Source organism: Strongylocentrotus purpuratus, unplaced genomic scaffold (genome assembly GCF_000002235.5).
Source record: "Strongylocentrotus purpuratus isolate Spur 01 unplaced genomic scaffold, Spur_5.0 spur5_scaffold_11, whole genome shotgun sequence".
Classification (NCBI taxonomy): Eukaryota; Metazoa; Echinodermata; class Echinoidea; order Camarodonta; family Strongylocentrotidae; genus Strongylocentrotus; species Strongylocentrotus purpuratus.
In genome coordinates, this window is record NW_022145596.1 from 22,834,386 (window position 1) to 22,849,072 (window position 14,687).

The window sequence follows — 14,687 nt, forward strand, 5'->3', positions numbered from 1 at the left end:
CACCAGTTGAAAACTGGTCCGTGGGTATATTTCCAGTTGAACCAGTTGACACCAGTTAATTTACTTTGCGGCGGCGGCAGCGTATTCTGCTGAATCCAAAGTATCCTCTAGCATACTGCCGAGGTATACAATTCAACTTACAAGGTACATATATGTATATTCAGATGGTGAAAAAATACGACCATTTTCTACAGCAGGTATGAACCATGCATATGCATATACCCACAATCACATACTAGAGCAATACAAACAAGGGAAAGAGGTTAGAATAAGAAAGAGGAGAAAGGGAAGAAGTGAAAATTGGACAGAGAAAATGGTCTTTTCAGTCAAGGCTGGCATCATTTTAAAAATGTTACATTTAAATCAAATCTAAAACATAAAAAGTAGTGTGCTTTCATTCCATGTTTCAGGACTATTTTAACGTAACAAGAGAATGGCATTTTAATTTTTAAAAAATAAAAAAATATGAAAACATATATATATATGTACACCATATAATTATTACTTCTCTATCTTTATACCAATGAACCTCTCTATGACATTAATATTAGGACACATACACATACCTGTATGGATGATGCCTTTGCGTTCAATGTAGAGTAGAACTCCTCATTGAGAAACGTTCCAAGTGTCAGATCAGTCAGGTTTGGCATAGAACACGCTGCTTCGGCTAGGTGATGTGATGAGGCTGGTGTGCACTTGCCAACATCAAGCTTGAGAATTTGGACCTGCATGGTTTGTGAATGTATTTAAGCAGCACGTCTATACATGGATATGTTGTATCTACTCATTTCTGACTGTAGTTTTTGTTTTAATTTTTTTTTTTTACATTCCATTAATTACATAGTAGTATTCATATTAAATTCACAACAAACGATGATTAAATATATTTTAGTTTCAAAATCAATTATTTTCTATTAAGAAAAAGAACACACTGTAGTGACATTAAAGTAGACATTGATTTAAATAGACATTGTATGACAAATGAAAGCTCATGATGTAAAGCAAGTGAAAAGTATCATATATTTTCCCTAAAAACACATATGTGACCTCAATCAGACATTTAACATTTAACAGCAATGGAGGGGCTACATAAATAGCCTTTGTTTCCTCTGTTCAAAGAATACTTCCACCTGTGTATCATGGAGTACACTGCTTGTGCATAAATGGATAATGATTACATAACTTTCATGAGCACGTATCCAGTATTTTGTCTCCGTATATTTCACAATTTGTTCTGCAATGACCTTTATCTGCTCATGCTCAGACTGCAACCGTGAACTGGCTTATTACTACTGCATTCACACAACGCCGCACGTATCACACCAACACGCTAGGCGGTTGGAGCAGCCATTTTATAATTTTAATTATTTATCATCCATAAAATGAGTGAATTTAGGCCTGACAGTTACTTGGATTAACAATATTCATCGTCTGAATCCAGAGACGATAATATTGAAGGAATCAATAGGCCATTTTTTGCTGGGCACCCCTAAAAATTGACCCTCCCCCCCCCCCCTCTTAAAAAAGGGGGAAGGAAAGGAAAGGGAAAGGGAAGAAAGATGGGCTAAAAACAGTTAGAAGTGGACCCAGGTCACTCACTTATGCCTTATTCGTAAATAGGTTAGGCCCCGGTCCCGCTAGCCATGCTCCGAGATTTATTTTACTTTCAGGTCGGAAACTAGCCCTAATTCGTGTACTATGCCTATACGATTTAAACAAAATGTCAATGATCATTCTACACTAGGGCGTACAAGTTACAACGTTCAAAAGTATGTCAGGAATCAGTTTTGGTCCATCTGTCAAATTATCATGCCGGCCGTTGCACAATGTACAGGCCCCAAGCTACGGGGCACAGTGGCCCAGGGAAGAACTAAAGTGGGCCAAAAGTCTTCTTTTTTTCTCTTTTTTTTTTCTTGCCCAGTTGAAAGATAAAACATCAAAGAATACCTCAGTAAAATATTGAAGTCCGGTATGCACAATAAGGGTATAAATTTACTCCTTCAAACAGCAAAACATTACATATTCACAGTTTTAGTGCAAAAGTGACTTGTTTTATAAATCTTTCAATTTAACATAGAGTTTTTAAGCTATTGATGTGAAATTGCTCTCACATATTCCTGATAGTTCATTTCACTGCATGAATGGGTTAGAAATGGATAGAAACAAGATCATCATGATATATCACAGGGTAATTCACTATAAAATTGACTAATTGTCCATGTTGTTTTTTTAATCCAGAGGAAATGTTTAGATTTCCGGGGTTTTCTATTTTGATTTTATTACCACCATTTTCACATCCTTGCCACATTGCCCCGAAAATGTGTTTATTTTGGTCCGCGGTGTCAGAACATTAGGAAGTTTTTGCAATCCCAACGCGGACGGACAAAGGCTTTTGTTAACATTGCTTTTGTCTTAATCAAAAGATCATTGATATATTCTTCTGTCAAAAGAACCAGCCTAAAGAAAAGTAAAATGTAAATTAGAAAAGGGAACAGATGGTAATGGAATGAAAAATTTAATTAAACACTATTTAACACATACATGTACATCACAATTGTGGATGAACCGCTCACCTTTGAATCTTTTCCTTTCCTTGCAAGTGTTTCAAAAAAATGATGATGGAATTCGCTTTGTAGAAAAGCTTTCTTCAAAGATGGCATGGAGCATATTATCTCTGCCACGTCAAGTGACATAGTAGGTCCGCAATCTCTCTCAATACGGAGTGTAACCTGGATAAAATGACAAAATGATTTCTGATGAGATGCAGAATATAGATGTTCACTTCATAAATGTGTAACCTACATGAGCGGTTGCCCTACATGTGCTGCTAGAACTACAGAGAGTAAGATGGAAAAGGAAATAAATAAGGTTACAGGCTGAAGAACTATTGCCACAATTTTTATATGAAATTTCTTTTTTTATTGCGACGGTAGGATATCTCATCTTAGTTTACCATGTACTAAACATAGAATACTTAAATGAAATAACAGAAGAGGGAGGATAAGTCTAAGAAGATATTTCAAAGTTCACATCATTTAGTGCCAAAAACCTAAGCTCGCAAAGGAGAAATGAGGTAAAATGTCGATACCCCCTGCCAGAGCACATACATGTATTCAATCTTACCAAGGGAGAGTGAAGCAGAAGATAGGATGAATTGATCTACAGTAATCATGTACATGTATGTTAAGAGTTGCAAATCAATAACAACAATTATACACAGGGCCAAGAATATCAAACAGATTCCTTTGTGCCCAGTTAAACAGTAATAAACCAAGAAGAGAAATTTGGTTGGTAAAGGGGCCAGATAATAGCACATGTGCTAGTATAGATGCACCCTTTTATAATTATAGTGTTGTATGTACTAAACGAAAATTGCAAAAGACATCAAATTAAGAACCTGTACAAAAATGGAAGAACTAATTTTGTTTATCAAACTATGATTAAACTTACCACATGTGGTCCAATGAAAGCATAACCAGCTACAGTGTGTGCTGTCATATCTTTGGATATTGTCAGCGTAATTTCCTTTGATGAAACCCTGTCCTTCACCAAGGCTGCTACATCTTGGTCCTGACTCTCAAAGGCTACGTCAACAATGAAATCTAACTTTTTACCTATGTCAAATAAATTATCTAGTCCCTGAAGTATAGAGTTCAGTACATGGGTTGCAATACTTTTGCTTTGTGACACAGTGAAGTACAGGAGATACCTAAACTCTTCCTTCCTTGGCAGCACTACTTGCTCAATCAGCCTGTTGAATTCATTACGATCTGATTCATACAGGGAAGCAAGATGGACTCCAGCCATGTACTCCTGAAACAGTTTGTGAGGGAAGAAAACTGGCAATTGCACATGGGAATTCCTCTCATGTATGTCCATGCTAATGGTAATTCTGTCCTCCTGAGACAAAATCCCAACCCGACAGGCAGTGTCCTTTGATTCTGGGCATATTTGGAAATCATCTTCATCGAAAATCAAGGTATTTTGTAGCAGACCATTGAGGGCCTGTTTGGCAATCGGTCCAAGGAGCTCATCAATTCTTTTCAAGTAGGCATGAAGTGAGGGGCTGCCTACTTTCTTCACCATTTTCTGAGCATAATGTTCTTTTAGAAAGGCAATCATTTCTTTGAATATCTGAGAGAAAGTATTAAGTGATTTCATTTCCTTTAGTTTTTGCTCGTCAATTTCTTTCCACATAAGACACAACATGGCTACATATATAGGATAGTGGGCCATGTTTTCAGATATGACATCATTCTCGCTGAAGAATTGGATGAGCTGATTTGCTTTATCATCATTCTTTGGAAAGTATTTGTGAATGTAAACTGCCAAATTCTCTTCGTTGAAACCCTCAACATGAATGAATGTGTAGAGCTTCATTAGATCACCATCTGATCTAATCTCTACTGCTCTCCATGGGCGAGTGGTCACCAAGACTGGGCAAGGGGCAAGTTGATCTGAACAAAGAATATCTCCAAGTCCAATGTCACGAGTCTCAGATGAGCTTCCACGTGCATCTGATGAAGTGCCACTTGGTTGTGGTGGCTGAAGTTGCATTTGATCAGTAGGCTGTGATTCGCGAGATTTTGTCTTCATGATATTGCAACTGACTTCGTCTAGCCCATCGAATGCAATAAATACCTTGTCAGGATTTGACCGGATATACTCAGTAATCTGAGAAGCGGTTGCTGGATTGTTTTTGGCCAGATAAGACTTTGCAATCTCCCCAATAGTGTGTTGCTTAAATTCACGTAGAGGAACAATCAAAACCCACACAAAGTGACTGAAATGCCTCCCTCCCATCCAGTCCCAGGCAATCTTAGCACAAAATGTAGTTTTTCCAGCCCCTGCCTCTCCCTGAACCATGATCCGCTTGGGGAACTCTCCATTGACTTTGAGATCAAGGATATCATTGTAATCTAGCAATCGCTTCTCTGTCCCATGTTCTTCTTGTAAGACGAGATTAGTATGCATGTCTTCAAACTGCATAATGGACGCAGGATTGAGAGGGTCAGCTCTGATCTTACAGACAGTTGACCTGTACTTGAACTTGAAATCATTTGCACACCGCTCAACCAGTTCAGGAGAAAGTGGTTCGGTCTGAGATTTAGCTGAAGGAGATTTGGTGTGTGATTTGAGCAGTCTTGATGGCCCTCCTAAAAATACATAGATAATCCATAAGATTTCATATTCACATGATGACACATTAACATATTTGGATATATCCGAAAATGAATTTAAGGCCTGAGGCGAATATTGTGACATACGATTAGGTGCATGTACTAAAAAAATCGTATATGTTTGTCTGAAATTGTTTGACTTCATTAAATTTTAAGGGCAAGTAATTTTGAATACATGTACTTAAAGGTTCAAGGGTCAATTTTATTTTCTACTTACTCATATCACATATATATATATATATATAATAAAACATAAACAAAACAAAGCAAAGCATTACCAAAATCAGTACGATAATAATATTGCTATTTTTTAATGATGTACATACTTCTTTAGTGAACATAAAATACATTGCATCATCATTAAAGATTTGTAAAAAAAATATCATTTTCAATTACATCATAATTTGAGAAAAAGTGGAGGTACCTATAAAAAAAAAGCAGAGCTTGTAAAGCTATAGGTCGCCTTTTTAGGTACAAGCGAAACTTGTATTCAAGAATTTAAAAAAGGGGGAAATTACGAGTTTGGTACTAGTGCAGAGAGGGAAAAAGGAAGAGAATAGAATAGACAAGAAAAAAGGAGAAGGAGAAAAGGTGAAGGAACCGGAAGGAGGAGTTGAAAGAGGGAGCAAGCTAGAGGGGAAAAGGGAGAGAAAAGGATTAACAAGAAAGAAGGTGTGTATCACTGGAACTATTTAGGACTAGAACTATCTAGGACATTTCAGTGATGCAGAGATTTTCTGACAATCACGCATCTTATTTGAGAGAAAAACATGACAAATATGACTGCATCTCCAGTATGCCTCTGCCGAAATTCAGTTAAGATTAGGGATTGAATGAATTTGTAAATATCATAATGAGGGAAAAATCCTTTCTCTCTCTCCCTCTCTCTCTCCCTCTCTCTTTCTCTCTCTCTCTCTCTCTCTATATATATATATATAAATACATGTTGATTGACCTTTACAACCTTTGACCTTTAACCTGACAATCCAACATCCGATCAATTGTCTCCCTATAGAGATGTATACATTATGTAGGTGTTTTTTCGAGTTAAATTAGTTTAAAGTAGTTAATGATATGGTAATAATCTTTTCATTTTACTGACCTTAAGCCTTCTAAACCCAAAATATAAACAGTTTGTCTCAATATGGTGATGCCTACCAACACCAAATTTGAAATTCATGATTCAAACCGTTCTTGAGACATTGCAATAATGGGGCTAAAACCCTTAACAATTATTTTATTTGACAAGGTTTTGTTCATACCTCAAGTGGTTGTTGAGATATCGCAATAGCAAAATGCAGGATGGGTGGACAGACAACCAAAACAAATATTTTCCCCGGCACTACTAGTGGTTTGACGGATTCACAATTACAATTATCATAATGGGATGACACGAAATGATATAAATTGTTTGTAGAACATGTGCATATCAAGAAAGCTGGCATACATTGAATTCTACTGTCACTAAAAGTGCCTATACTATATTGGTGTCCCAAAAAATATCTAGGATTAACAAAGGTAAATTAGTAAAATTTGACACTTCTGTAAATTATGGCAAATGTATATAACACAGAGCACTCAATACCTCTATGTTAAACAAAAAAGGGTTACTTCAGTGTTATGCACAGTTGTCTTCACAAAGATCCTAAGTTGTACTTAACAATTATGGAAAGCCGTTAGCATCTATGAAAATGTTTTGTAACAGTTTATTTTTAAAAGGCATAACATTTTGATTCAAATCATTCATATTTTCGATTATCAAAGAGATGTCATGTTCTTGTTGTGGAAATACTTGAATTTTCGCTTTTGAATATATTTCCTTTTAAGGCTACAAATGGCTCTCTATATTTTGTAAGTCCAACTTAGAGTTAAGTTCGACTTAGGATATCTGTGAAACACCCCCGGGTGTAGCAAGCACTAGTATCTGCTTACCTGTGCTGTTTTGAATAAGAGATTCGTTGAGTAATCTGTCCGATAGGCTACCCAAGTCAATCTCTCGAAGTGTGTCTGCCAAAAGCTGTCGTCTGTTTGAGTGCGGAGGTTGCTGCATGACACTCCATTTCATGAATACATCCAGTAACGCATTAGTCGGGTTCTTCTCACTCAGAATCTTCTCTAGCTGAGCATAGGGGATCCCCAGAGATATCCCTACATTGTAGTAGTAAGACGGAGCGATATCCCTGGCCAGCTTCATGAACTCCATTTCGCTGACAGTACTGTAAAATGAATGATAAATCAATTGGAAACGATACGATATTAGTTGGAGGGCATCCTATTGGCTGAGACGCTATCACGTGACAAATAACAATGTGTATTATTTGCTCGAGAGTGCTGAGGGTATCAGAATACATTGTCGATGATATTAACATTTGAAAAAAAATTGCCCCAAGTTACAAGTAAAGGCGATATTGTTCTAACAAGGGTAATCTTTAAATCATTCCCAAAAAAGTAGAGTCTGGCAGTATATAGAGTAATAATGGTGATGATAATGGTTGTTAAAATAATGATGGTGATAGTAAAACTAATAATAAAAAAAGAAAAAGGTTACCACCACTTTCAATAATGATGATAAATAGTAGAAATAATGATTGTTACACTATTATTATTAATAGAATTGATGATGATGATATCGATGAGTATCATTATTATCATCATCATAATTATCATCACCATAATTATTATTTGTATCAAACATAGTCTCTTTAATTAGCTTACTTTGAATCATCGGATCATTGTGTCGGGTTAGGTGGTGGAGTTACCCAACTCTTTGTGAAAACACGCCACTTTATTCACGAAATGTCATAGGCTAATGTTTGTGAAATGAACCCCTCTCATCTACAAATGGTCTAGTCTAATTCACCTGAAACTTTGTAAAAACCTACGGAAAATCTAGAAAAGATCGCATTTTGAACATGCATCTTTACATGATCTTTTGTTTCACGAAAGGTCGTATAACGCAACCACCCGACGGGACGCGATGACCTGATGATTCGAAGTAAGCCAGTATATGCATACCTTTCTGCAGTGTTAGGACCTGGATTGGTTTCAACATCACCAGATCTCATCAAGAGGATCAGGAGCAGATAGAGAAGGCAAAATCCATCCATGGTTTCAGATGTTCTTCTCATTCGACAGAAATGTAGTTCTCTTGAAAATGGGGATGACATAGGCAACCATACCCTGAAAACAATATTCAGAAATATCTACATTACTGAACGTACATAAAAACAGTTGGAATAACGTTTTAATTCACTATATCTAACAACAGGCTTATAATAGCGTATGACATTGTTAGTTTTTTTTTCCCTTTTTTTTCTTTTTTTTTTTTTTTTTTTTTTTGGGGGGGGGGGGGGGGTTGTAGTCGTCAAATCAACGCGCCCGAGTTTCTTTCACCACGCAAGATGAGCATCATCATCTTTCTATTATTATTATTGACCCCCCCCCCCCCCCCCCCCAGATTGGCGAAGAACCGTGCTTGGGCACAGAGTATCAACTAACGATGTCACTATCGGGGATAGTATTAAGAAAAGAAATATGGAAATAAAGCTTAAAGAGATCTTGTGATATAAGTGCAGATTGGCTCGGCCAATATCAGAATCTGGGATAACAGTCATCCTCCCTAGAACGATGAGATCTGTGAGTGCAGCATACATCAAATCAGGTGTCAGAGGGTGAGGCCTCTCCTGGATGGGTAGTGGTACGCTGGTCATAAACGGCGACCTCGCGGTGAAGTAGAGAGGGCATTCCTTAATCATGTGAATTGCCATTTATTGTCCGTTCAGGAATTTTTTTCCCAGTACGAATACATATTTCAAGAAAAAAAGATGTTGTTTTGGCCTTTGCGACCTACCCAAAAATCTTGAAATCAACGGTCGGCTTTTTAAAAAAGTATTTTTTAAAACCGTTTTTAGAAGAGTAAATTCGTTAAAACATTCACAACTGAAAACTATCAGCCCAAAGAGGGATTAAAAAAAAAGTTTTAAAAAGTTTTCCGACCGACCGACCCGTGTTTTGGCACCAAAAGGGCAATACAACTGGGCCTAAAAGTAAATGTTCATTATCACAAACATTAGAACAATCTGAAAATAATATCCACATTGGAAGCGGAATAACATTTATACATTGATTGCAATATAATTATAAACTACATGTATTGTTATTACCATTTCAAATGAAATTTGAACTTCTAAGCTTCCAATGATGTATGTGTATAAGCAGGGAGTTTGGACTTCTCCCTGGTATAAGTATGTACGCGTGTGTGTGTGCGTGTGTAGGCGGCAGAGAAAGCGCGGTCTAGCGCGCGCTAGACCGCGCTATCTCTGCGGTATGGAAGGTACAACGTCGGTTCGGTCCGCCCAACAGCGAGCCACGGCGAGCCAAAACGGCGTGCCACTGGAGCACCTCTTGGGGGTGGTCCGCGCTATCTCTGCCGGTGTGAACCCGAGCTACGATAGTACGCCGGAAGTCATCGTTCTACACGCGGGGAATTTTATACTCATTCTATTTTGGTGCGATCTGAATTTGAATCGGTAAAACTCAACACTCCGGGTTCGTAATAGCGCGCGAAATCTTTGACCGCTCTGACCTCATGACGTCACGCGTCATGGCAACAGGACCTCTCAAAAGGGGGTGCTACGATTGACCGCGCTATCTCATTGCGGTGTGGATCCGGCGAATGGGCGGACCGTGGGTCGCGCTACGATAGCGCGATCCACGGTCCGCCCACGGTCCGCCCACGGTCCCCCCTTGCCGTGTGAACACGCCCCAAGAGGTGCTCCAGTGGCACGCCGTTTTGGCTCGCCGTGGCTCGCTGTTGGGCGGACCGAAACGACGTTGTACCTTCCACACCGCAGAGATAGCGCTGTCTAGCGCGCGCTAGACCACGCGATCTCTGCCGGTGTGAACAGCATCATCAAGGGGGCGTGTTCACACCGCAAAGGGGGGGACCGTGGGCGGACCGTGTATCGCGCTATCGTAGCGCGACCCACGGTCCGCCCATTGGCATTCGCCGGATCCACACTGCAGTGAGATAGCGCGCGGTCTATCGTAGCACCCCTTTTTTGAGAGGTCCTGTTGCTATGACGCCTGACGTCATGAGGTCAGAGCGGTCAAAGATTTCGCGCGCTATTACGAACCCGTACTTGAGAGCTGTACCGATTCAGATTAAGATCGCACCGAAATAGAATGAGTATAAAATTCCCCGCGCTGTCTAGCGGACGCTAGACCGCGCTATCTCTCGTGGACCACCCCCAAGAAGTGCTCCAGTGGCACGCCGTTTTGGCTAGCCGTGGCTCGCTGTTGGGCGGACCGAAACGACGTTGTACCTTCCACACCGCAGAGCAGTGGCGGATCCAGGGGGGGGGGGGGCCGTGATTTTTACCTTTTTGGGGGTTGGGCCCCCCCCCCCCTGGCGCTCAAGGGGGGGTGCAAATTGGAAAAAAATTGAGGATCCAAAAAAAAAAAAAAAAAAAATGTGCTCACTACCCGATTTTCAAATTTTCGGGAGCAAAAAAAAAAAAAGTTGGGCCCCCTCCCCTAAGAAATCCTGGATCCGCGCCTGCCGCAGAGATAGCGCGGTCTAGCGCGCTCTAGACCGCGCTATCTCTGCCGGTGTGAACAGCCTCAAGGAGTGGCAAGTCTATCCCTTATATACATTGAACTAATTTTCTGGGTTAATTGAGTTTCTTCTGATCAATTTTTATTGCATTGGCAAAAGTAGCACACTTTGTTATATGTCAGAACACTCTGGATTAGGGATTTGTAGAAAAAGACAATATGTGTATTGTCTAATATTAGCTTTGTTAAGGTCCTAACAAAATACTGCTTCTGATTTGCCTTCTTTTGAATTAATTCAGCAATCTTTTACCAGTCTTGACTAGTGAATTGCATATAGTCGTAACCAGATACTTAAATTCGTGTACTAGCTCTACTTCTTCCCCATGAACGGAAACTTTCTTTTCCTCTCTACAAAGTCGCTTGTTTGCAACAGATAGACAATTTGCACAAAACAATAGGCACCAAATGATGGAAGGACTGCTGTGTGCTAAACAATGGATTTGCAAAATATCCCATGTCCGGTCTTGTTTAGCTCCATGAAAAACACTGATATATAAACTTATTTTGCACTATAGAAACAGTTAAATAATCTTAAACCCTTTGGTACGTATCTATCCCATGCAGGCGCGGATCCAGGATTTCTTAGGGGGGGGGGGGCCCAAATTTGAAATTATGCGAGCCAAATATTGGTACGTAATGGTGACCAGCAGTGACGTAATGCAGGAGGATGTAGGGAGGGGCGAGTTTCCCCCTCCCTCCTCCGCAAAGCGCGGAAGCTATATATGACGTTTCATTAAAGTATTAGAGAAAGAAGACAATTCGTTGTACCGTTCTCGACTCTTAATCCTTGTCTAAATTCAGCCCCCCCCCCCCCCTTCGCGCAGCGCGGAAGCTTTGACGTTTCATTGAACTATTAGTGAAAGAAGACGATTCGTTGTAGCGTTCTCGAAAATTATCCTCGTTTGAATGCAATTTTCCCCTCCCGCACGAAGCGCGGAAACTTTTACGTTTCATTAAATCATTGACGAAAGAAAACGATTCTTTGTACCGTTCTCGACTCTTAATCCTTGTCTTAATTCAGTCCCCCCACCCTCCCTCCCCCTCTTGCGCGAAGCCCGGAAGCTTTTACGTTGCATTAAATCATTGGAGAAAGAAAACGATTCGTTGTATCGTTCTCGACTCTTAATCCTTGTCTAAATTCAGCCCCCCCCCCCCCTCCACGAAGCGCGGAAGCTTTGACGTTTCATTGAACTATTAGTGAAAGAAGACGATTCGTTATAGCGTTCTCGAAAATTATCCTCGTTTGAAAAATTCAATTTTCCCCTCCCGCGCGAAGCGCGGAAACTTTTACGTTTCATTAAATCATTGACGAAAGAAAACGATTCGTTGTACCGTTCTCTATACTCTTAATTCTTGTCTGAATTTCAAAGATGTATTTTGTCTACCCCTTTTCTCCCTACGTCCTCTTCCTTTCCTCTCTATTTTTTCTATCCTCCCCCCCCCCCCCCTGGCTACGCGCCTGCGGTCAGATAAACAAATTTTGATACCTTGTCCGACCCGGGAAGCTCAGGGGTTTTACGCATTTGATTACGGTCAGATGAACATATTTTTATACCTTATTTGTGACACTGGCAGGACACTAATTGGCGTGAGGTCCAGCGGGCGAAGCCCCCAGAAAACAGGGGTTTTAGGCATTACATTTCCGTCAGATTAGCATCCAGGGGAGTCTAGGGCCCTAGGCGGTGTGCAGGGGACGGAACCCCGGAAGCTCAGGGTTTTTTAGGCGTTTAATTTCGGTCAGATGAGCAGCTAGTTAACTATTCTTTCTTTTTTGCTCTCTTTATTTCTATTTCTCTTTACTATACCTTTTCAAAAAAAAGTGGAGGAGGGGGGGGGAGCTCGAGGCTTGCGATTCCAGCCGATCCCCGGGCCCTAACTTTTCTCAAGAATTATATTTCTTGCCTGGCTGTAAATTTAGGAATTTGTCATTTTCTAACAAACGCATACAAAAGTATAATTTACTTAAAACTTAGGAAAAATCTCGGAAAGAATTCAGCATTATTTGTAAGCCACCGTTATGGAATTACAAATAAACCACGTTTGAATTTGAATTCCCCCAAGCCCCCCCCCCCTATCAGTACGCCAGTGCTCCCCCTTTTCTTCTTTCTCTTTTTTTCTTCTTTCCCTTTCTCTCCTCCTTAAGGTTTGCCGAGGGGGTGGAGGGGTGGGGGGGGGGGGCAAGGGCCTTTCGGCCCCCACCCCGATCCACACGTTGTTGGCGGGATTAACCGGAACTGATCTCCCGTTCTTTTCACCCTTTTCTTTTCTTCTTCCTATTTGTTGTTCCTTTTTAGCTCTCCTCTTTCCCTTTTCCTTCTTTCTCTTTTTGTTATAGCGGGGGCGGGGGGAGGTAAGGGCCTTTTACCCCTCCTCGATCCACCGGCGGGAAAATTGCAAATGATATCCCCTTTCTTTTCTTTTCTTCTTCCTCTTTTTCCTTCCCTTTATCTCCTCTTACCCTTTCCCTTTCCTTCCTTCTCTCTTATTTTTTGATTGGGGGGGGGGCCCTTTCGCCCCCCCCCCCGATCTCCTTCTTCACCCGTTTCCTTTCTTCTTCCTCTTCTTTCTTCTGGCGCTACACCTCTTACAAAAACAAAATGCAAAAATATCCAAAAAGAGAGGACTGCAATGGGCAACTTTGATTTAAGCTACGCGACCATTATTCTCTCATTTCCTTTCACATTGTATCTCATAACCATGAGAATTGCCAAGCTATTGTATACCTTATTTCGTTACACGCACACACACAAACACACCACCACACACACACACACACACACACACACAAGATCATAACCTGCACGAGTCTACAAGGTGTGAGAAAACTCTGATTCAGGAAAGAATGCAAGGGTGAAAGTAAAAGCGAAAAAAGTGGACACGCTCACATGGCTTCCATGGATGCCGTCTTTGTTCTCTTTTTGCCTTCTTCTTACTCCTTGACCGTTCGCGCATATTTTTTTTTAAACAACTCTTTAGCCATATAGAGTACATGTGCAAGCACGTATACCCAGGGAAGGGAAGGTAATAGAAGAGGGAAAACAAAAACTACATAAGGAGAGTGCAGAGGATATGGAGAAATAAAGACAAAGAAATACATAACGGAAGAGAAGAGGTCAGGGCTTTTAGGCACCAAATTACGCATCTATGGACCCGCCCTAGACCCCTTGATGGAGTCCAGAGGGCAGAGCCCCCGAAAGCTCAAGGACTTTAGGCATTTAATTACGGTCAGATGAGCAAACAGGGGCCCGCCTTAGGGCCCTTGGTGGGTTCCAGGGGGTAGAGCCCCCGGGAGCTCATGGAAAAATACTGCCATTTTAGCAATACTTGTAAATCACTGGTATCAAATTAAAAATAACCCATGTTTAAATTGTATTGGGGGGGGGGGGTTACTGCCCCCCCCCCCCATCAGTACGCCAGTGAAAGAGGCGGAGGTGACGGAAGGGACTACCCCCATAAAGCTGTCTGATAAGTCTTATATGTAAACCCCTCACAGGTTTTTGAAGTTTTGTTGTGTTACAAAATTACATTCTTTAGCAAAACTACAGCATAAAAACAAGCAATATACTTTTTTCACGCTTCACTTTTACTTTACCGATATCTAGTGTGCAGTCCGGAGGGTTGTAAATATTTACTAGGTAAATTTTAGTAAGTACTGAGCAGGAAAGGACTTCTTAAAAGAGCAAGCTAAATATTCTTTTTTGGAACACTGATCTATTTCTATAACTTTTTATCTTGTTAAAATACAGTGTAAACTGTACATACGTGATACCAACAGAATACATATTTTCTACAATATTTACTTGTATATTTTTAGGATATTATGCGAAGGAGCGTAGCGACCGAGCGAGAAGATTTTAGCATTTCTATTAGTCTAAACGCTGTACTCTT